This window comes from Eschrichtius robustus, chromosome 9 (assembly GCF_028021215.1).
Source record: "Eschrichtius robustus isolate mEscRob2 chromosome 9, mEscRob2.pri, whole genome shotgun sequence".
NCBI classification, from domain to species: Eukaryota; Metazoa; Chordata; class Mammalia; order Artiodactyla; family Eschrichtiidae; genus Eschrichtius; species Eschrichtius robustus.
Genome location: NC_090832.1, coordinates 95529784 through 95551392, shown reverse-complemented (window position 1 = coordinate 95551392; position 21609 = coordinate 95529784).

Here is a 21609-nt window from a genome sequence, read left to right as displayed (position 1 = left end):
TTGCTTCACGGGTTTTTAAAAGTAATTGATTTTTATAATGGGGTTTAGCTGCTTTTCAGTGCTGTGTTTATGATGCTTTACGCGCACTTGACTCACTTACAGAGAGATTTCAATACATAGGTTTTAAGATTGTTACTTGTCAGATATATTCTTGGTCGGTGAATAGGGGGTGTTGGGTCCCGTTCACTGAGTAAGGAGTAGGTCTTGTCTATTACATATTGGGTTTATGGAACGCTATCTGAGCTAATTTGTAACCCTGGTTTTATGCATCACCCCACCTCACCTTTCCCGTTAAGCAGCCATAGTGTGTTTTCTAAACGTGTGACTCTCTTCTGTTTTGTAATTCAGTTCAAGTGTAGTGGTTTTTACTTTCCCTCTATAAGTGATATCTTATGATAAGTTTTTTTTTTTTCCTGTGTGACTTATTTCACCTAGAATCGTCATACCTAAATCCACTCATCATGCTGCTTCGAGCCTTATGACGTAGATTTCATGGCTGAGTGATATTCCATTGTACATAAGGACCACAACTTCTTTATCCATTTTTCTCTTTCCTGGGATATTTAAGGTGTAACGAAGTGGAGATTCTTGCCAACAGAGCAGCCCTAAACTTTGGGGTGCCTGTGTCTTGCTGATTTTTAGTTTTCCCAATTTATACGCCCATGAGTGGAAGTGCCCTATGCTCTCTAAGCTGAGTTTTTTAGATGTCTCAGGACACACCGTGCACCTCTGCAGAGTGGCTGTTGGCAATTTACATCCCGCCCATCAACGTAGCAAGGCTCCCGTTTCTCCATGGCCTGTCCTGCATTTCTGGTTTTGACACTTTATTCAGCATGGCCCTTTTGACCGATAGGAAGCGAGACTTCTTTGTAGCGCTGATTTGCCTTTCCAGGTTGCTTGGTTGGCCAAAAAGGGCGTATGCGTTTTTTCCTGAATATATTCAGGAAAAAACGCATACAACCTTTTTGGCCAAGGGCATCATTGTCGAGGTTTTGCCGCTTTTCCTGTGCTTTAACGGCGATTCGAATCTCCCTCCTGAAATCTGTTTCCTGCAATTCTGCCTTGCTTTCAAATCCTCTTCGTTGCCTTCCCTCAATATATTTGTGGACGAGAGTTATCATTTATAACTCTGCAGTTTTGTGAATTGCAGTGCCCCTGAGCTCCATTTCTCAACTCGCTTTCTTGGGAGCTGGCCGCAAAAGCGCATTATTGCTTCAGGCCCTATTCTGTTTCCGGGCGGTAGGCTGAGCCTTTGGTTAATTCTTCTTTCTGATGGGAAAATAGCGTGACCTGTTCTTGTCCCAACACCTAGAGCTAGTCTCTCATTGGTTCCCCCTCTTCCCTTTCATCCTCAGGACAAATTGCAACATGTACGGAACAGGAGGTTAAAGGTGCTGATTCTCCAAGGAGGGAGATTGCTAGGAAAGCGGCTGGAATGGCGAACCCGAGAACAAGGAGATGAGAAATGAGGTGCGTTTTAGAAACCTCTCCCGATCACACGGTGTACCATTTTTTGGGTTTCTCATGCATGTTTTCGATGTAGGAAGATGCCCTTGAACCTGGAGATTTGGGACCCATGGGATGGGTACCACGCAGTATTACTTTAAAGGGTCTGCATTTGCTCACCCAACCTCAGCAAACCTCTCAGCCCCAAGAGTGTCCACCCTTATGTCTCAATCAGCTGTGGGTCTAGATATGGTCAACCCAGGTGGCATCACAGCCTCTGAACGAATTTTGTAAGAATTTCTCTCTCTTTCACTGTCTTTGTTTCACGGGTTTTTAAAAGTAATTGATTTTTATAATTGGGTGTAGCTGCTTTTCAATGCTGTGTTTATGCCGCTTTACACCCACTTGACTCACTTACAGAGAGATTTCAATACATAGGTTTTAAGATTCTTCCTGGTCAGATATATTCTTGGGCGGTGAATAGGGGGTGTTGAGTCCCGTTCACTGAGCAAGGAGTAGGTCTTGTCTATTACATGTTGGGTTTATGGAACGGTATCTGAGCTAATTTGAAACCCTGGTTTTATGCATCACCCCACCTCACCTTTCCCGTTAAGCAGCCATAGTGTGTTTTCTAAACGTGTGACTCTCTTCTGTTTTGTAATTCAGTTCAAGTGTAGCGGTTTTTACATTCCCTCTATAAGTGATATCTTATGATAAGTTTTTTTTTTTTTTTCTGTGTGAATTATTTCACGTAGAATCGTCGTATCTAAATCCACTCATCATGCTGCTAGGAGCCTTATGACGTAGATTTCATGGCTGAGTGATATTCCATTGTACATAAGGGCCACAACTTCTTTATCCATTTTTCTCTTTCCTGGGATATTTAAGGTGTAACGAAGTGGAGGTTCTTGTCAACAGAGCAGCCCTAATCTTTGGGGTGCCTGTGTCTGGCTGATATTTAGTTTTCCCAATTTATACGCCCATGAGTGGAAGTGCCCTATGCTCTCTAAGCTGAGTTTTTTAGATGTTTCAAGACACACCGTACACTTCTCCAGAGTGGCTGTGGGCAATTTACATCCCAACCATCAGCATAGCAAGGCTCCCATTTCTCCATGGCCTGTCCTGCATTTCTGGTTTTGACACTTTATTCAGCATGGTCCTTTTGACCGATGGGAAGCGAGACTACTTTGTAGCGCTGATTTGCCTTTGCAGGTTGCTTGGTTGGCCAAAAAGGGCGTATGCGTTTTTTCCTGAATATATTCAGGAAAAAACGCATACGCCCTTTTTGGCCAAGGGCATCATTTTCGAAGTTTTGCCGCTTTTCCTGTGCTTTAAAGGCGATTCGAATCTCCCTCCTGAAACCTGTTTCCTGCAATTCTGCCTTGCTTTCAAATCCTCTTCGTTGCCTTCCCTCAGTATATTTGTGGACGAGAGTTATCATTTATAACTCTGCAGGTTTGTGAATTGCAGTGCCCCTGAGCTCCATTTTTCAACTCGCTTCCTTGGGAGCTGGCCGCAAAAGCGCAGGATTGCTTCAGGCCCTATTCGGCTTCCGGCTGGCAGGCTGAGCCTGTGGTTAATTCTTCTTCCTGACGGGAAAATAGAGTGAGCTGTGCCTGTCCCAAGACCTAGAGCTAGTCTCCCATTGGTTCCCCCTCTTCCCGTTCCTCCTCAGGACAAATTACAACCTGTAAGGAACAGGAGGTTAAAGGTGCTGATTCTCCAAGGAGGGAGATTGCTAGGAAAGCGGCTGGAATGGCGAACCCGAGCACAAGGAGATGAGAAATGAGGTGCGTTTTAGAAACCTTTCCCGATCACACGGTGTACCATCTTCTGGGTTTCTCATGCATGTTTTCGATGTAGGAAGGTGCCCTTGAACCTGGAGATTTGGGACCCATGGGATGGGTACCACGCAGTATTACTTTAAAGGGTCTGCGTTTGCTCACCCAACCTCACCAAATCTCTCAGCCCCAGGAGTGTCCACCCTTATGTCTCAATCAGCTGTGGGTCTAGATATGGTCAATCCAGGTGGCATCACAGCCCCTGAACGAATTTTGTAAGAATTTCTCTCTCTTTCACTGTCTTTGCTTCACGGGTTTTTAAAAGTAATTGATTTTTATAATGGGGTTTAGCTGCTTTTCAGAGCTGTGTTTGTGCCGCTTTACACCCACTTGAGTCACTTACAGAGAGATATCAACACATAGGTTTTAAGATTCTTACTAGTCAGATATATTCTTGGGCGGTGAATAGGGGGTGCTGAGTCCCGTTCACTGAGCAAGGAGTAGGTCTTGTCTATTATATATTGGGTTTATGGAACGGTATCTGAGCTAATTTGAAACCCTTGTTTTATGCATCACCCCACCTCACCTTTCCCGTTAAGCAGCCATAGTGTGTTTTCTAAACGTGTGACTCTCTTCTGTTTTGTAATTCATTCAAGTGTAGCGGTTTTTACATTCCCTCTATAAGTGATATCTTATGATAAGTGTCTTTTTCTGTGTGACTTATTTCATGTAGAATCGTCGTACCTAAATCCACTCATCATTCTGCTACGAGCCTTATGACGTAGATTTCATGGCTGAGTGATATTCCATTGTAAATAAGGACCACAACTTCTTTATCCATTTTTCTCTTTCCTGGGATATTTAAGGTGTAACGAAGTGGAAGTTCTTGTCAACAGAGCAGCCCTAAACTTTGGGGTGCCTGTGTCTTGCTGATTTTTAGTTTTCCCAATTTATACGCCCACGAGTGGAAGTGCCCTATGCTCTCTAAGCTGAGTTTTTTAGATGTTTCAAGACACACCGTACACCTCTCCAGAGTGGCTGTTGGCAATTTACATCCCGCCCAACAGCGTAGCAAGGCTCCCGTTTCTCCATGGCCTGTCCTGCATTTCTGGTTTTGACACTTTATTCAGCATGGCCCTTTTGACCGATGGGAAGCGAGACTTCTTTGTAGCGCTGATTTGCCTTTGCAGGTTGCTTGGTTGGCCAAAAAGGGCGTATGCGTTTTTTCCTGAATATATTCAGGAAAAAACGCATACGCCCTTTTTGGCCAAGGGCATCATTGTCGAGGTTTTGCCGCTTTTCCTGTGCTTTAAAGGCGATTCGAATCTCCCTCCTGAAACCTGTTTCCTGCAATTCTGCCTTGCTTTCAAATCCTCTTCGTTGCCTTTCCTCAGTATATTTGTGGACGAGAGTTATCATTTATAACTCTGCAGGTTTGTGAATTGCAGTGCCCCTGAGCTCCATTTTTCAACTCGCTTTCTTGGGAGCTGGCCGCAAAATCGCAGGATTGCTTCAGGCCCTATTCTCCTTCCGGGCGGCAGGCTGAGCCTGTGGTTAATTCTTCTTCCTGATGGGAAAATAGAGTGACCTGTGCCTGTCCCAAGACCTAGAGCTAGTCTCTCATTGGTTCCCCCTCTTCCCTTTCATCCTCAGGACAAATTGCAACCTGTACGGAACAGGAGGTTAAAGGTGCTGATTCTCCAAGGAGGGAGATTGCTAGGAAAGCGGCTGGAATGGCGAATCCAAGCACAATTAGATGAGAAATGAGGTGCGTTTTAGAAACCTTTCCCGATCACACGGTGTACCATCTTCTGGGTTTCTCATGCATGTTTTCGATGTAGGAAGATGCCCTTGAACCTGGAGATTTGGGACCCATGGGATGGGTACCACGCAGTATTACTTTAAAGGGTCTGCATTTGCTCACCCAACCTCACCAAACCTCTCAGCCCCAAGAGTGTCCACCCCTATGTCTCAATCAGCTGTGGGTCTAGATATGGTCAATCCTGGTGGCATCACAGCCTCTGAACCAATTTTGTAAGAATTTCTCTCTCTTTCACTGTCTTTGTTTCACGGGTTTTTAAAAGTAATTGATTTTTATAATGGGGTTTAGCTGCTTTTCAATGCTGTGTTTATGCCGCTTTACACCCACTTGACTCACTTACAGAGAGATTTCAATACATAGGTTTTAAGATTCTTACTGGTCAGATATATTCTTGGGCGGTGAATAGGGGGTGTTGAGTCCCGTTCACTGAGCAAGGAGTAGGTCTTTTCTATTACATGTTGGGTTTATGGAACGGTATCTGAGCTAATTTGAAACCCTGGTTTTATGCATCACCCCACCTCACCTTTCCCGTTAAGCAGCCATAGTGTGTTTTCTAAACGTGTGACTCTCTTCTGTTTTGTAATTCAGTTCAAGTGTAGCGGTTTTTACATTCCCTCTATAAGTGATATCTTATGATAAGTTTTTTTTTTTTCTGTGTGACTTATTTCACGTAGAATCGTCGTATCTAAATCCACTCATCATGCTGCTACGAGCCTTATGACGTAGATTTCGTGGCTGAGTGATATTCCATTGTACATAAGGACCACAACTTCTGTATCCATTTTTCTCTTTCCTGGGATATTTAAGGTGTAACGAAGTGGAGATTCTTGCCAACAGAGCAGCCCTAAACTTTGGGGTGCCTGTGTCTTGCTGATTTTTAGTTTTCCCAATTTATACGCCCATGAGTGGAAGTGCCCTATGCTCTCTAAGCTGAGTTTTTTAGATGTCTCAGGACACACCGTACACCTCTCCAGAGTGGCTGTTGGCAATTTACATCCCACCCATCAGCGTAGCAAGGCTCCCGTTTCTCCATGGCCTGTCCTGCATTTCTGGTTTTGACACTTTATTCAGCATGGCCCTTTTGACCGATGGGAAGCGAGACTTCTTTGTAGCGCTGATTTGCCTTTCCAGGTTGCTTGGTTGGCCAAAAAGGGCGTATGCGTTTTTTCCTGAATATATTCAGGAAAAAACGCATACAACCTTTTTGGCCAAGGGCATCATTGTCGAGGTTTTGCCGCTTTTCCTGTGCTTTAACTGCGATTCGAATCTCCCTCCTGAAATCTGTTTCCTGCAATTCTGCCTTGCTTTCAAATCCTCTTTGTTGCCTTCCCTCAATATATTTGTGGACGAGAGTTATCATTTATAACTCTGCAGGTTTGTGAATCGCAGTGCCCCTGAGCTCCATTTTTCAACTCGCTTTCTTGGGAGCTGGCCGCAAAAGCGCAGGATTGCTTCAGGCCCTATTCTCCTTCCGAGCGGCAGGCTGAGCCTGTGGTTAATTCTTCTTCCTGATGGGAAAATAGAGTGACCTGTGCCTGTCCCAAGACCTAGAGCTAGTCTCTCATTGGTTCCCCCTCTTCCCTTTCATCCTCAGGACAAATTGCAACCTGTACGGAACAGGAGGTTAAAGGTGCTGATTCTCCAAGGAGGGAGATTGCTAGGAAAGCGGCTGGAATGGCGAACCCGAGCACAATTAGATGAGAAATGAGGTGCGTTTTAGAAACCTTTCCCGATCACACGGTGTACCATCTTCTGGGTTTCTCATGCATGTTTTCGATGTAGGAAGGTGCCCTTGAACCTGGAGATTTGGGACCCATGGGATGGGTACCACGCAGTATTACTTTAAAGGGTCTGCGTTTGCTCACCCAACCTCACCAAAACTCTCAGCCCCAAGAGTGTCCACCCTTATGTCTCAATCAGCTGTGGGTCTAGATATGGTCAATCCTGGTGGCATCACAGCCTCTGAACGAATTTTGTAAGAATTTCTCTCTCTTTCACTGTCTTTGTTTCACGGGTTTTTAAAAGTAATTGATTTTTATAATGGGGTTTAGCTGCTTTTCACTGCTGTGTTTATGCCGCTTTACACCCACTTGACTCACTTACAGAGAGATTTCAATACATAGGTTTTAAGATTCTTACTAGTCAGATATATTCTTGGGCGGTGAATAGGGGGTGTTGAGTCCCGTTCACTGAGCAAGGAGTAGGTCTTGTCTATTACATATTGGGTTTATGGAACGGTATCTGAGCTAATTTGAAACCCTGGTTTTATGCATCACCCCACCTCACCTTTCCCGTTAAGCAGCCATAGTGTGTTTTCTAAACGTGTGACTCTCTTCTGTTTTGTAATTCAGTTCAAGTGTACCGGTTTTTACATTCCCTCTATAAGTGATACCTTATGATAAGTGTCTTTTTCTGTGTGACTTATTTCACGTAGAATCGTCGTACCTAAATCCACTCATCATGCTGCTAGGAGCCTTATGACGTAGTTTTCATGGCTGAGTGATATTCCATTGTACATAAGGGCCACGACTTCTTTATCCATTTTTCTCTTTCCTGGGATATTTAAGGTGTAACGAAGTGGAGGTTCTTGTCAACAGAGCAGCCCTAATCTTTGGGGTGCCTGTGTCTTGCTGATATTTAGTTTTCCCAATTTATACGCCCACGAGTGGAAGTGCCCTATGCTCTCTAAGCTGAGTTTTTTAGATGTTTCAAGACACACCGTACACCTCTCCAGTGTGGCTGTTGGCAATTTACATCCCGCCCAACAGCGTAGCAAGGCTCCCGTTTCTCCATGGCCTGTCCTGCATTTCTGGTTTTGACACTTTATTCAGCATGGCCCTTTTGACCGATGGGAAGCGAGACTTCTTTGTAGCGCTGATTTGCCTTTGCAGGTTGCTTGGTTGGCCAAAAAGGGCGTATGCGTTTTTTCCTGAATATATTCAGGAAAAAACGCATACGCCCTTTTTGGCCAAGGGCATCATTGTCGAGGTTTTGCCGCTTTTCCTGTGCTTTAAAGGCGATTCGAATCTCCCTCCTGAAATCTGTTTCCTGCAATTCTGCCTTGCTTTCAAATCCTCTTCGTTGCCTTTCCTCAGTATATTTGTGGACGAGAGTTATCATTTATAACTCTGCAGGTTTGTGAATTGCAGTGCCCCTGAGCTCCATTTTTCAACTCGCTTTCTTGGGAGCTGGCCGCAAAAGCGCAGGATTGCTTCAGGCCCTATTCTCCTTCCGGGCGGCAGGCTGAGCCTGTGGTTAATTCTTCTTCCTGATGGGAAAATAGAGTGACCTGTGCCTGTCCCAAGACCTAGAGCTAGTCTCTCATTGGTTCCCCCTCATCCCTTTCATCCTCAGGACAAATTGCAACCTGTACGGAACAGGAGGTTAAAGGTGCTGATTCTCCAAGGAGGGAGATTGCTAGGAAAGCGGCTGGAATGGCGAATCCAAGCACAATTAGATGAGAAATGAGGTGCGTTTTAGAAACCTTTCCCGATCACACGGTGTACCATCTTCTGGGTTTCTCATGCATGTTTTCGATGTAGGAAGATGCCCTTGAACCTGGAGATTTGGGACCCATGGGATGGGTACCACGCAGTATTACTTTAAAGGGTCTGCGTTTGCTCACCCAACCTCACCAAACCTCTCAGCCTCAAAAGTGTCCACCCTTATGTCTCAATCAGCTGTGGGTCTAGATATGGTCAATCCAGGTGGCATCACAGCCCCTGAACGAATTTTGTAACAATTTCTCTCTCTTTCACTGTCTTTACTTCAAGGGTTTTTAAAAGTAATTGATTTTTATAATGGGGTTTAGCTGCTTTTCAGTGCTGTGTTTATGATGCTTTACACGCACTTGACTCACTTACAGAAGGTTTCAATACATAGGTTTTAAGATTGTTACTTGTCAGATATATTCTTGGTCGGTGAATAGGGGGTGTTGGGTCCCGTTCACTGAGTAAGGAGTAGGTCTTGTCTATTACATATTGGGTTTATGGAACGCTATCTGAGCTAATTTGTAACCCTGGTTTTATGCATCACCCCACCTCACCTTTCCCGTTAAGCAGCCATAGTGTGTTTTCTAAACGTGTGACTCTCTTCTGTTTTGTAATTCAGTTCAAGTGTAGTGGTTTTTACTTTCCCTCTATAAGTGATATCTTATGATAAGTTTTTTTTTTTTTCTGTGTGACTTATTTCACCTAGAATCGTCATACCTAAATCCACTCATCATGCTGCTTCGAGCCTTATGACGTAGATTTCATGGCTGAGTGATATTCCATTGTACATAAGGACCACAACTTCTGTATCCATTTTTCTCTTTCCTGGGATATTTAAGGTGTAACGAAGTGGAGATTCTTGCCAACAGAGCAGCCCTAAACTTTGGGGTGCCTGTGTCTTGCTGATTTTTAGTTTTCCCAATTTATACGCCCATGAGTGGAAGTGCCCTATGCTCTCTAAGCTGAGTTTTTTAGATGTCTCAGGACACACCGTACACCTCTGCAGAGTGGCTGTTGGCAATTTACATCCCACCCATCAGCGTAGCAAGGCTCCCGTTTCTCCATGGCCTGTCCTGCATTTCTGGTTTTGACACTTTATTCAGCATGGCCCTTTTGACCGATGGGAAGCGAGACTTCTTTGTAGCGCTGATTTGCCTTTCCAGGTTGCTTGGTTGGCCAAAAAGGGCGTATGCGTTTTTTCCTGAATATATTCAGGAAAAAACGCATACAACCTTTTTGGCCAAGGGCATCATTGTCGAGGTTTTGCCGCTTTTCCTGTGCTTTAACGGCGATTCGAATCTCCCTCCTGAAATCTGTTTCCTGCAATTCTGCCTTGCTTTCAAATCCTCTTTGTTGCCTTCCCTCAATATATTTGTGGACGAGAGTTATCATTTATAACTCTGCAGGTTTGTGAATTGCAGTGCCCCTGAGCTCCATTTCTCAACTCGCTTTCTTGGGAGCTGGCCGCAAAAGCGCAGGATTGCTTCAGGCCCTATTCTGTTTCCGGGCGGTAGGCTGAGCCTTTGGTTAATTCTTCTTTCTGATGGGAAAATAACGTGACCTGTTCTTGTCCCAACACCTAGAGCTAGTCTCTCATTGGTTCCCCGTCTTCCCGTTCATCCTCAGGACAAATTGCAACCTGTACGGAACAGGAGGTTAAAGGTGCTGATTCTCCAAGGAGGGAGATTGCTAGGAAAGCGGCTGGAATGGCGAACCCAAGCAGAAGGAGATGAGAAATGAGGTGCGTTTTAGAAACCTTTCCCGATCACACGGTGTACCATCTTCTGGGTTTCTCATGCATGTTTTCGATGTAGGAAGATGCCCTTGAACCTGGAGATTTGGGACCCATGGGATGGGTACCACACAGTATTACTTTAAAGGGTCTGCATTTGCTCACCCAACCTCACCAAACCTCTCAGCCCCAAGAGTGTCCACCCCTATGTCTCAATCAGCTGTGGGTCTAGATATGGTCAATCCTGGTGGCATCACAGCCTCTGAACGAATTTTGTAAGAATTTCTCTCTCTTTCACTGTCTTTGTTTCACGGGTTTTTAAAAGTAATTGATTTTTATAATGGGGTTTAGCTGCTTTTCAGAGCTGTGTGTGTGCCGCTTTACACCCACTTGAGTCACTTACAGAGAGATATCAACACATAGGTTTTAAGATTCTTACTAGTCAGATATATTCTTGGGCGGTGAATAGGGGGTGCTGAGTCCCGTTCACTGAGCAAGGAGTAGGTCTTGTCTATTATATATTGGGTTTATGGAACGGTATCTGAGCTAATTTGAAACCCTTGTTTTATGCATCACCCCACCTCACCTTTCCCGTTAAGCAGCCATAGTGTGTTTTCTAAACGTGTGACTCTCTTCTGTTTTGTAATTCATTCAAGTGTAGCGGTTTTTACATTCCCTCTATAAGTGATATCTTATGATAAGTGTCTTTTTCTGTGTGACTTATTTCATGTTGAATCGTCGTACCTAAATCCACTCATCATGCTGCTACGAGCCTTATGACGTAGATTTCATGGCTGAGTGATATTTCATTGTACATAAGGACCACAACTTCTTTATCCAGTTTTCTCTTTCCTGGGATATTTAAGGTGTAACGAAGTGGAGGTTCTTGTCAACAGAGCAGCCCTAAACTTTGGGGTGCCTGTGTCTTGCTGATTTTTAGTTTTCCCAATTTATACGCCCACGAGTGGAAGTGCCCTATGCTCTCTAAGCTGAGTTTTTTAGATGTTTCAAGACACACCGTACACCTCTCCAGAGTGGCTGTTGGCAATTTACATCCCGCCCAACAGCGTAGCAAGGCTCCCGTTTCTCCATGGCCTGTCCTGCATTTCTGGTTTTGACACTTTATTCAGCATGGCCCTTTTGACCGATGGGAAGCGAGACTTCTTTGTAGCGCTGATTTGCCTTTGCAGGTTGCTTGGTTGGCCAAAAAGGGCGTATGCGTTTTTTCCTGAATATATTCAGGAAAAAACGCATACGCCCTTTTTGGCCAAGGGCATCATTGTCGAGGTTTTGCCGCTTTTCCTGTGCTTTAAAGGCGATTCGAATCTCCCTCCTGAAATCTGTTTCCTGCAATTCTGCCTTGCTTTCAAATCCTCTTCGTTGCCTTTCCTCAGTATATTTGTGGACGAGAGTTATCATTTATAACTCTGCAGGTTTGTGAATTGCAGTGCCCCTGAGCTCCATTTTTCAACTCGCTTTCTTGGGAGCTGGCCGCAAAAGCGCAGGATTGCTTCAGGCCCTATTCTCCTTCCGGGCGGTAGGCTGAGCCTGTGGTTAATTCTTCTTCCTGATGGGAAAATAGAGTGACCTGTGCCTGTCCCAAGACCTAGAGCTAGTCTCTCATTGGTTCCCCCTCTTCCCTTTCATCCTCAGGACAAATTGCAACCTGTCCGGAACAGGAGGTTAAAGGTGCTGATTCTCCAAGGAGGGAGATTGCTAGGAAAGCGGCTGGAATGGCGAATCCAAGCACAATTAGATGAGAAATGAGGTGCGTTTTAGAAACCTTTCCCGATCACACGGTGTACCATCTTCTGGGTTTCTCATGCATGTTTTCGATGTAGGAAGATGCCCTTGAACCTGGAGATTTGGGACCCATGGGATGGGTACCACGCAGTATTACTTTAAAGGGTCTGCGTTTGCTCACCCAACCTCACCAAACCTCTCAGCCTCAAAAGTGTCCACCCTTATGTCTCAATCAGCTGTGGGTCTAGATATGGTCAATCCAGGTGGCATCACAGCCCCTGAACGAATTTTGTAACAATTTCTCTCTCTTTCACTGTCTTTACTTCACGGGTTTTTAAAAGTAATTGATTTTTATAATGGGGTTTAGCTGCTTTTCAGTGCTGTGTTTATGATGCTTTATACGCACTTGACTCACTTACAGAGAGATTTCAATACATAGGTTTTAAGATTGTTACTTGTCAGATATATTCTTGGTCGGTGAATAGGGGGTGTTGGGTCCCGTTCACTGAGTAAGGAGTAGGTCTTGTCTATTACATATTGGGTTTATGGAACGCTATCTGAGCTAATTTGTAACCCTGGTTTTATGCATCACCCCACCTCACCTTTCCCGTTAAGCAGCCATAGTGTGTTTTCTAAACGTGTGACTCTCTTCTGTTTTGTAATTCAGTTCAAGTGTAGTGGTTTTTACTTTCCCTCTATAAGTGATATCTTATGATAAGTTTTTTTTTTTTGTTCTGTGTGACTTATTTCACCTAGAATCGTCATACCTAAATCCACTCATCATGCTGCTTCGAGCCTTATGACGTAGATTTCATGGCTGAGTGATATTCCATTGTACATAAGGACCACAACTTCTGTATCCATTTTTCTCTTTCCTGGGATATTTAAGGTGTAACGAAGTGGAGATTCTTGCCAACAGAGCAGCCCTAAACTTTGGGGTGCCTGTGTTTTGCTGATTTTTAGTTTTCCCAATTTATACGCCCATGAGTGGAAGTGCCCTATGCTCTCTAAGCTGAGTTTTTTAGATGTCTCAGGACACACCGTACACCTCTGCAGAGTGGCTGTTGGCAATTTACATCCCGCCCATCGGCGTAGCAAGGCTCCCGTTTCTCCATGGCCTGTCCTGCATTTCTGGTTTTGACACTTTATTCAGCATGACCCTTTTGACCGATGGGAAGCGAGACTTCTTTGTAGCGCTGATTTGCCTTTCCAGGTTGCTTGGTTGGCCAAAAAGGGCGTATGCGTTTTTTCCTGAATATATTCAGGAAAAAACGCATACGCCCTTTTTGGCCAAGGGCATCATTGTCGAGGTTTTGCCGCTTTTCCTGTGCTTTAAAGGCGATTCGAATCTCCCTCCTGAAATCTGTTTCCTGCAATTCTGCCTTGCTTTCAAATCCTCTTCGTTGCCTTCCCTCAATATATTTGTGGACGAGAGTTATCATTTATAACTCTGCAGGTTTGTGAATTGCAGTGCCCCTGAGCTCCATTTTTCAACTCGCTTTCTTGGGAGCTGGCCGCAAAAGCGCAGGATTGCTTCAGGCCCTATTCTGCTTCCGGGTGGCAGGCTGAGCCTGTGGTTAATTCTTCTTCGTGATGGGAAAATAGAGTGACCTGTGCCTGTCCCAAGACCTAGAGCTAGTCTCTCATTGGTTCCCCCTCTTCCCGTTCCGCCTCAGGACAAATTGCAACCTGTACGGAACAGGAGGTTAAAGGTGCTGATTCTCCAAGGAGGGAGATTGCTAGGAAAGCGGCTGGAATGGCGAACCCGAGCACAAGGAGATGAGAAATGAGGTGCGTTTTAGAAACCTTTCCTGATCACACGGTGTACCATTTTCTGGGTTTCTCATGCATGTTTTCGATGTAGGAAGATGCCCTTGAACCTGGAGATTTGGGACCCATGGGATGGGTACCACACAGTATTACTTTCAAGGGTCTGCGTTTGCTCACCCAACCTCACCAAACCTCTCAGCCCCAAGAGTGTCCACCCTTATGTCTCAATCAGCTGTGGGTCTAGATATGGTCAACCCAGGTGGCATCACAGCCTCTGAACGAATTTTGTAAGAATTTCTCTCTCTTTCACTGTCTTTGTTTCACGGGTTTTTAAAAGTAATTGATTTTTATAATGGGGTTTAGCTGCTTTTCAGAGCTGTGTGTATGCCGCTTTACACGCACTTGCCTCACTTACAGAGAGATATCAACACATAGGTTTTAAGATTCTTACTAGTCAGATATATTTTTGGGCGGTGAATAGGTGGTGTTGAGTCCCGTTCACTGAGCAAGGAGTAGGTCTTGTCTATTACATATTGGGTTTATGGAACGGTATCTGAGCTAATTTGAAACCCTGGTTTTATGCATCACCCCAACTCACCTTTCCCGTTAAGCAGCCATAGTGTGTTTTCTAAACGTGTGACTCTCTTCTGTTTTGTAATTCAGTTCAAGTGTAGCGGTTTTTACATTCCCTCTATAAGTGATATCTTATGATAAGTGTCTTTTTCTGTGTGACTTATTTCACGTAGAATCGTCGTACCTAAATCCACTCATCATGCTGCTAGGAGCCTTATGACCTAGATTTCATGGCTGAGTGATATTCCATTGTACATAAGGACCACAACTTCTTTATCCATTTTTCTCTTTCCTGGGATATTTAAGGTGTAACGAAGTGGAGGTTCTTGTCAACAGAGCAGCCCTAAACTTTGCGGTGCCTGTATCTTGCTGATTTTTAGTTTTCCCAACTTATACGCCCACGAGTGGAAGTGCCCTATGCTCTCTAAGCTGAGTTTTTTAGATGTTTCAAGACACACCGTACACCTCTCCAGAGTGGCTGTTGGCAATTTACATCCCGCCCATCAGCGTAGCAAGGCTCCCGTTTCTCCATGGCCTGTCCTGCATTTCTGGTTTTGACACTTTATTCAGCATGGCCCTTTTGACCGATGGGAAGCGAGACTTCTTTGTAGCGCTGATTTGCCTTTGCAGGTTGCTTGGTTGGCCAAAAAGGGCGTATGCGTTTTTTCCTGAATATATTCAGGAAAAAACGCATACGCCCTTTTTGGCCAAGGGCATCATTGTCGAGGTTTTGCCGCTTTTCCTGTGCTTTAAAGGCGATTCGAATCTCCCTCCTGAAATCTGTTTCCTACAATTCTGCCTTGCTTTCAAATCCTCTTCGTTGCCTTCCCTCAATATATTTGTGGACGAGAGTTATCATTTATAACTCTGCAGGTTTGTGAATTGCAGTGCCCCTGAGCTCCATTTTTCAACTGGCTTTCTTGGGAGCTGGCCTCAAAAGCGCAGGATTGCTTCAGGCCCTATTCGGCTTCCGGCTGGCAGGCTGAGCCTGTGGTTAATTCTTCTTCCTGATGGGAAAATAGACTGAGCTGTGCCTGTCCCAAGACCTAGAGCTAGTCTCTCATTGGTTCCCCCTCTTCCCGTTCCTCCTCAGGACAAATAGCAACCTGTACGGAACAGGAGGTTAAAGGTGCTGATTCTCCAAGGAGGGAGATTGCTAGGAAAGCGGCTGGAATGGCGAACCCGAGCACAAGGAGATGAGAAATGAGGTGCGTTTTAGAAACCTTTCCCGATCACACGGTGTACCATCTTCTGGGTTTCTCATGCATGTTTTCGATGTAGGAAGGTGCCCTTGAACCTGGAGATTTGGGACCCATGGGATGGGTACCACGCAGTATTACTTTCAAGGGTCTGCGTTTGCTCACCCAACCTCACCAAACCTCTCAGCCCCAGGAGTGTCCACCGTTATGTCTCAATCAGCTGTGGGTCTAGATATGGTCAACCCAGGTGGCATCACAGCCCCTGAACGAATTTTGTAAGAATTTCTCTCTCTTTCACTGTCTTTGCTTCACGGGTTTTTAAAAGTAATTGATTTTTATAATGGGGTTTAGCTGCTTTTCAGAGCTGTGTGTATGCCGCTTTACACGCACTTGCCTCACTTACAGAGAGATATCAACACATAGGTTTTAAGATTCTTACTAGTCAGATATATTCTTGGGCGTTGAATAGGTGGTGTTGAGTCCCGTTCACTGAGCAAGGAGTAGGTCTTGTCTATTACATATTGGGTTTATGGAACGGTATCTGAGCTAATTTGAAACCCTGGTTTTATGCATCACCCCAACTCACCTTTCCCGTTAAGCAGCCATAGTGTGTTTTCTAAACGTGTGACTCTCTTCTGTTTTGTAATTCAGTTCAAGTGTAGCGGTTTTTACATTCCCTCTATAAGTGATATCTTATGATAAGTGTCTTTTTCTGTGTGACTGATTTCACGTAGAATCGTCATACCTAAATCCACTCATCATGCTGCTAAGAGCCTTATGACGTAGATTTCATGGCTGAGTGATATTCCATTGTACATAAGGACCACAACTTCTTTATCCATTTTTCTCTTTCCTGGGATATTTAAGGTGTAACGAAGTGGAGGTTGTTGTCAACAGAGCAGCCCTAAACTTTGGGGTGCCTGTGTCTTGCTGAATTTTAGTTTTCCCAATTTATAGGCCCACGAGTGGAAGTGCCCTATGCTCTCTAAGCTGAGTTTTTTAGATGTTTCAAGACACACCGTACACCTCTCCAGAGTGGCTGTTGGCAATTTACATCCCGCCCATCAGCGTAGCAAGGCTCCCGTTTCTCCATGGCCTGTCCTGCATTTCTGGTTTTGACACTTTATTCAGCATGGCCCTTTTGACCGATGGGAAGCGAGACTTCTTTGTAGCGCTGATTTGCCTTTGCAGGTTGCTTGGTTGGCCAAAAAGGGCGTATGCGTTTTTTCCTGAATATATTCAGGAAAAAACGCATACGCCCTTTTTGGCCAAGGGCATCATTGTCGAGGTTTTGCCGCTTTTCCTATGCTTTAAAGGCGATTCGAATCTCCCTCCTGAAATCTGTTTCCTGCAATTCTGCCTTGCTTTCAAATCCTCTTCGTTGCCTTCCCTCAATATATTTGTGGACGAGAGTTATCATTTATAACTCTGCAGGTTTGTGAATTGCAGTGCCCCTGAGCTCCATTTTTCAACTCGCTTTCTTGGGAGCTGGCCGCAAAAGCGCAGGATTGCTTCAGGCCCTATTCTGCTTCCGGGTGGCAGGCTGAGCCTGTGGTTAATTCTTCTTCGTGATGGGAAAATAGAGTGACCTGTGCCTGTCCCAAGACCTAGAGCTAGTCTCTCATTGGTTCCCCCTCTTCACGTTCCTCCTCAGGACAAATTGCAACCTGTACGGAACAGGAGGTTAAAGGTGCTGATTCTCCAAGGAGGGAGATTGCTAGGAAAGCGGCTGGAATGGCGAACCCAAGCAGAAGGAGATGAGAAATGAGGTGCGTTTTAGAAACCTTTCCTGATCACACGGTGTACCATTTTCTGGGTTTCTCATGCATGTTTTCGATGTAGGAAGATGCCCTTGAACCTGGAGATTTCGGACCCATGGGATGGGTACCACACAGTATTACTTTCAAGGGTCTGCGTTTGCTCACCCAACCTCACCAAACCTCTCAGCCCCAAGAGTGTCCACCCTTATGTCTCAATCAGCTGTGGGTCTAGATATGGTCAACCCAGGTGGCATCACAGCCTCTGAACGAATTATGTAAGAATTTCTCTCTCTTTCACTGTCTTTGTTTCACGGGTTTTTAAAAGTAATTGATTTTTATAATGGGGTTTAGCTGCTTTTCAATGCTGTGTTTATGCCGCTTTACACCCACTTGACTCACTTACAGAGAGATTTCAATACATAGGTTTTAAGATTCTTACTAGTCAGATATATTCTTGGGCGGTGAATAGGGGGTGTTGAGTCCCGTTCACTGAGCAAGGATTAGGTCTTGTCTATTACATGTTGGGTTTATGGAACGGTATCTGAGCTAATTTGAAACCCTGGTTTTATGCATCACCCCACCTCAACTTTCCCGTTAAGCAGCCATAGTGTGTTTTCTAAACGTGTGACTCTCTTCTGTTTTGTAATTCAGTTCAAGTGTAGCGGTTTTTACTTTCCCTCTATAAGTGATATCTTATGATAAGTTTTTTTTTTTTTCTGTGTGACTTATTTCACGTAGAATCGTCGTACCTAAATCCACTCATCATGCTGCTACGAGCCTTATGACGTAGATTTCATGGCTGAGTGATATTCCATTGTACATAAGGACCACAACTTCTGTATCCATTTTTCTCTTTCCTGGGATATTTAAGGTGTAACGAAGTGGAGGTTCTTGCCAACAGAGCAGCCCTAAACTTTGCGGTGCCTGTGTCTTGCTGATTTTTAGTTTTCCCAATTTATACGCCCATGAGTGGAAGTGCCCTATGCTCTCTAAGCTGAGTTATTTAGATGTCTCAGGACACATCGTACACCTCTCCAGAGTGGCTGTTGGCAATTTACATCCCGCCCATCAGCGTAGCAAGGCTCCCGTTTCTCCATGGCCTGTCCTGCATTTCTGGTTTTGACACTTTATTCAGCATGGCCCTTTTGACCGATGGGAAGCGAGACTTCTTTGTAGCGCTGATTTGCCTTTCCAGGTTGCTTGGTTGGCCAAAAAGGGCGTATGCGTTTTTTCCTGAATATATTCAGGAAAAAACGCATACAACCTTTTTGGCCAAGGGCATCATTGTCGAGGTTTTGCCGCTTTTCCTGTGCTTTAAAGGCGATTCGAATCTCCCTCCTGAAATCTGTTTCCTGCAATTCTGCCTTGCTTTCAAATCCTCTTCGTTGCCTTCCCTCAATATATTTGTGGACGAGAGTTATCATTTATAACTCTGCAGGTTTGTGAATCGCAGTGCCCCTGAGCTCCATTTTTCAACTCGCTTTCTTGGGAGCTGGCCGCCAAAGCGCAGGATTGCTTCAGGCCCTATTCTGCTTCCGGGTCGCAGCCTGAGCCTGTGGTTAATTCTTCTTCCTGATGGGAAAATAGAGTGACCTGTGCCTGTCCCAAGACCTAGAGCTAGTCTCTCATTGGTTCCCCCTCTTCCCTTTCATCCTCAGGACAAATTGCAACCTGTACGGAACAGGAGGTTAAAGGTGCTGATTCTCCAAGGAGGGAGATTGCTGGGAAAGCGGCTGGAATGGCGAACCCGAGAACAAGGAGATGAGAAATGAGGTGTGTTTTAGAAACCTCTCCCGATCACACGGTGTACCATTTTTTGGGTTTCTCATGCATGTTTTCGATGTAGGAAGATGCCCTTGAACCTGGAGATTTGGGACCCATGGGATGGGTACCACGCAGTATTACTTTAAAGGGTCTGCATTTGCTCACCCAACCTCAGCAAACCTCTCAGCCCCAAGAGTGTCCACCCTTATGTCTCAATCAGCTGTGGGTCTAGATATGGTCAACCCAGGTGGCATCACAGCCCCTGAACGAATTTTGTAAGAATTTCTCTCTCTTTCACTGTCTTTGTTTCACGGTTTTTAAAAGTAATTGATTTTTATAATGGGGTTTAGCTGCTTTTCAATGCTGTGTTTATGCCGCTTTACACCCACTTGACTCACTTACAGAGAGATTTCAATACATAGGTTTTAAGATTCTTACTGGTCAGATATATTCTTGGGCGGTGAATAGGGGGTGTTGAGTCCCGTTCACTGAGCAAGGAGTAGGTCTTGTCTATTACATGTTGGGTTTATGGAACGGTATCTGAGCTAATTTGAAACCCTGGTTTTATGCATCTCCCCACCTCACCTTTCCCGTTAAGCAGCCATAGTGTGTTTTCTAAACGTGTGACTCTCTTCTGTTTTGTAATTCAGTTCAAGTGTAGCGGTTTTTACATTCCCTCTATAAGTGATACCTTATGATAAGTGTCTTTTTCTGTGTGACTTATTTCACGTAGAATCGTCGTACCTAAATCCACTCATCATGCTGCTAGGAGCCTTATGACGTAGATTTCATGGCTGAGTGATATTCCTTTGTACATAAGGGCCACAACTTCTTTATCCATTTTTCTCTTTCCTGGGATATTTAAGGTGTAACGAAGTGGAGGTTCTTGTCAACAGAGCAGCCCTAATCTTTGGGGTGCCTGTGTCTTGCTGATATTTAGTTTTCCCAATTTATACGCCCATGAGTGGAAGTGCCCTATGCTCTCTAAGCTGAGTTTTTTAGATGTTTCAAGACACACCGTACACTTCTCCAGAGTGGCTGTGGGCAATTTACATCCCGTCCATCAGCATAGCAAGGCTCCCATTTCTCCATGGCCTGTCCTGCATTTCTGGATTTGACACTTTATTCAGCATGGTCCTTTTGACCGATGGGAAGCGAGACTTCTTTGTAGCGCTGATTTGCCTTTGCAGGTTGCTTGGTTGGCCAAAAAGGGCGTATGCGTTTTTTCCTGAATATATTCAGGAAAAAACGCATACGCCCTTTTTGGCCAAGGGCATCATTTTCGAAGTTTTGCCGCTTTTCCTGTGCTTTAAAGGCGATTCGAATCTCCCTCCTGAAACCTGTTTCCTGCAATTCTGCCTTGCTTTCAAATCCTCTTCGTTGCCTTCCCTCAGTATATTTGTGGACGAGAGTTATCATTTATAACTCTGCAGGTTTGTGAATTGCAGTGCCCCTGAGCTCCATTTTTCAACTCGCTTCCTTGGGAGCTGGCCGCAAAAGCGCAGGATTGCTTCAGGCCCTATTCGGCTTCCGGCTGGCAGGCTGAGCCTGTGGTTAATTCTTCTTCCTGACGGGAAAATAGAGTGAGCTGTGCCTGTCCCAAGACCTAGAGCTAGTCTCCCATTGGTTCCCCCTCTTCCCGTTCCTCCTCAGGACAAATTGCAACCTGTACGGAACAGGAGGTTAAAGGTGCTGATTCTCCAAGGAGGGAGATTGCTAGGAAAGCGGCTGGAATGGCGAACCCGAGCACAAGGAGATGAGAAATGAGGTGCGTTTTAGAAACCTTTCCCGATCACACGGTGTACCATCTTCTGGGTTTCTCATGCATGTTTTCGATGTAGGAAGGTGCCCTTGAACCTGGAGATTTGGGACCCATGTGATGGGTACCACGCAGTATTACTTTAAAGGGTCTGCGTTTGCTCACCCAACCTCACCAAATCTCTCAGCCCCAGGAGTGTCCACCCTTATGTCTCAATCAGCTGTGGGTCTAGATATGGTCAATCCAGGTGGCATCACAGCCCCTGAACGAATTTTGTAAGAATTTCTCTCTCTTTCACTGTCTTTGCTTCACGGGTTTTTAAAAGTAATTGATTTTTATAATGGGGTTTAGCTGCTTTTCAGAGCTGTGTGTGTGCCGCTTTACACCCACTTGAGTCACTTACAGAGAGATATCAACACATAGGTTTTAAGATTCTTACTAGTCAGATATATTCTTGGGCGGTGAATAGGGGGTGCTGAGTCCCGTTCACTGAGCAAGGAGTAGGTCTTGTCTATTATATATTGGGTTTATGGAACGGTATCTGAGCTAATTTGAAACCCTTGTTTTATGCATCACCCCACCTCACCTTTCCCGTTAAGCAGCCATAGTGTGTTTTCTAAACGTGTGACTCTCTTCTGTTTTGTAATTCATTCAAGTGTAGCGGTTTTTACATTCCCTCTATAAGTGATATCTTATGATAAGTGTCTTTTTCTGTGTGACTTATTTCATGTAGAATCGTCGTACCTAAATCCACTCATCATTCTGCTAC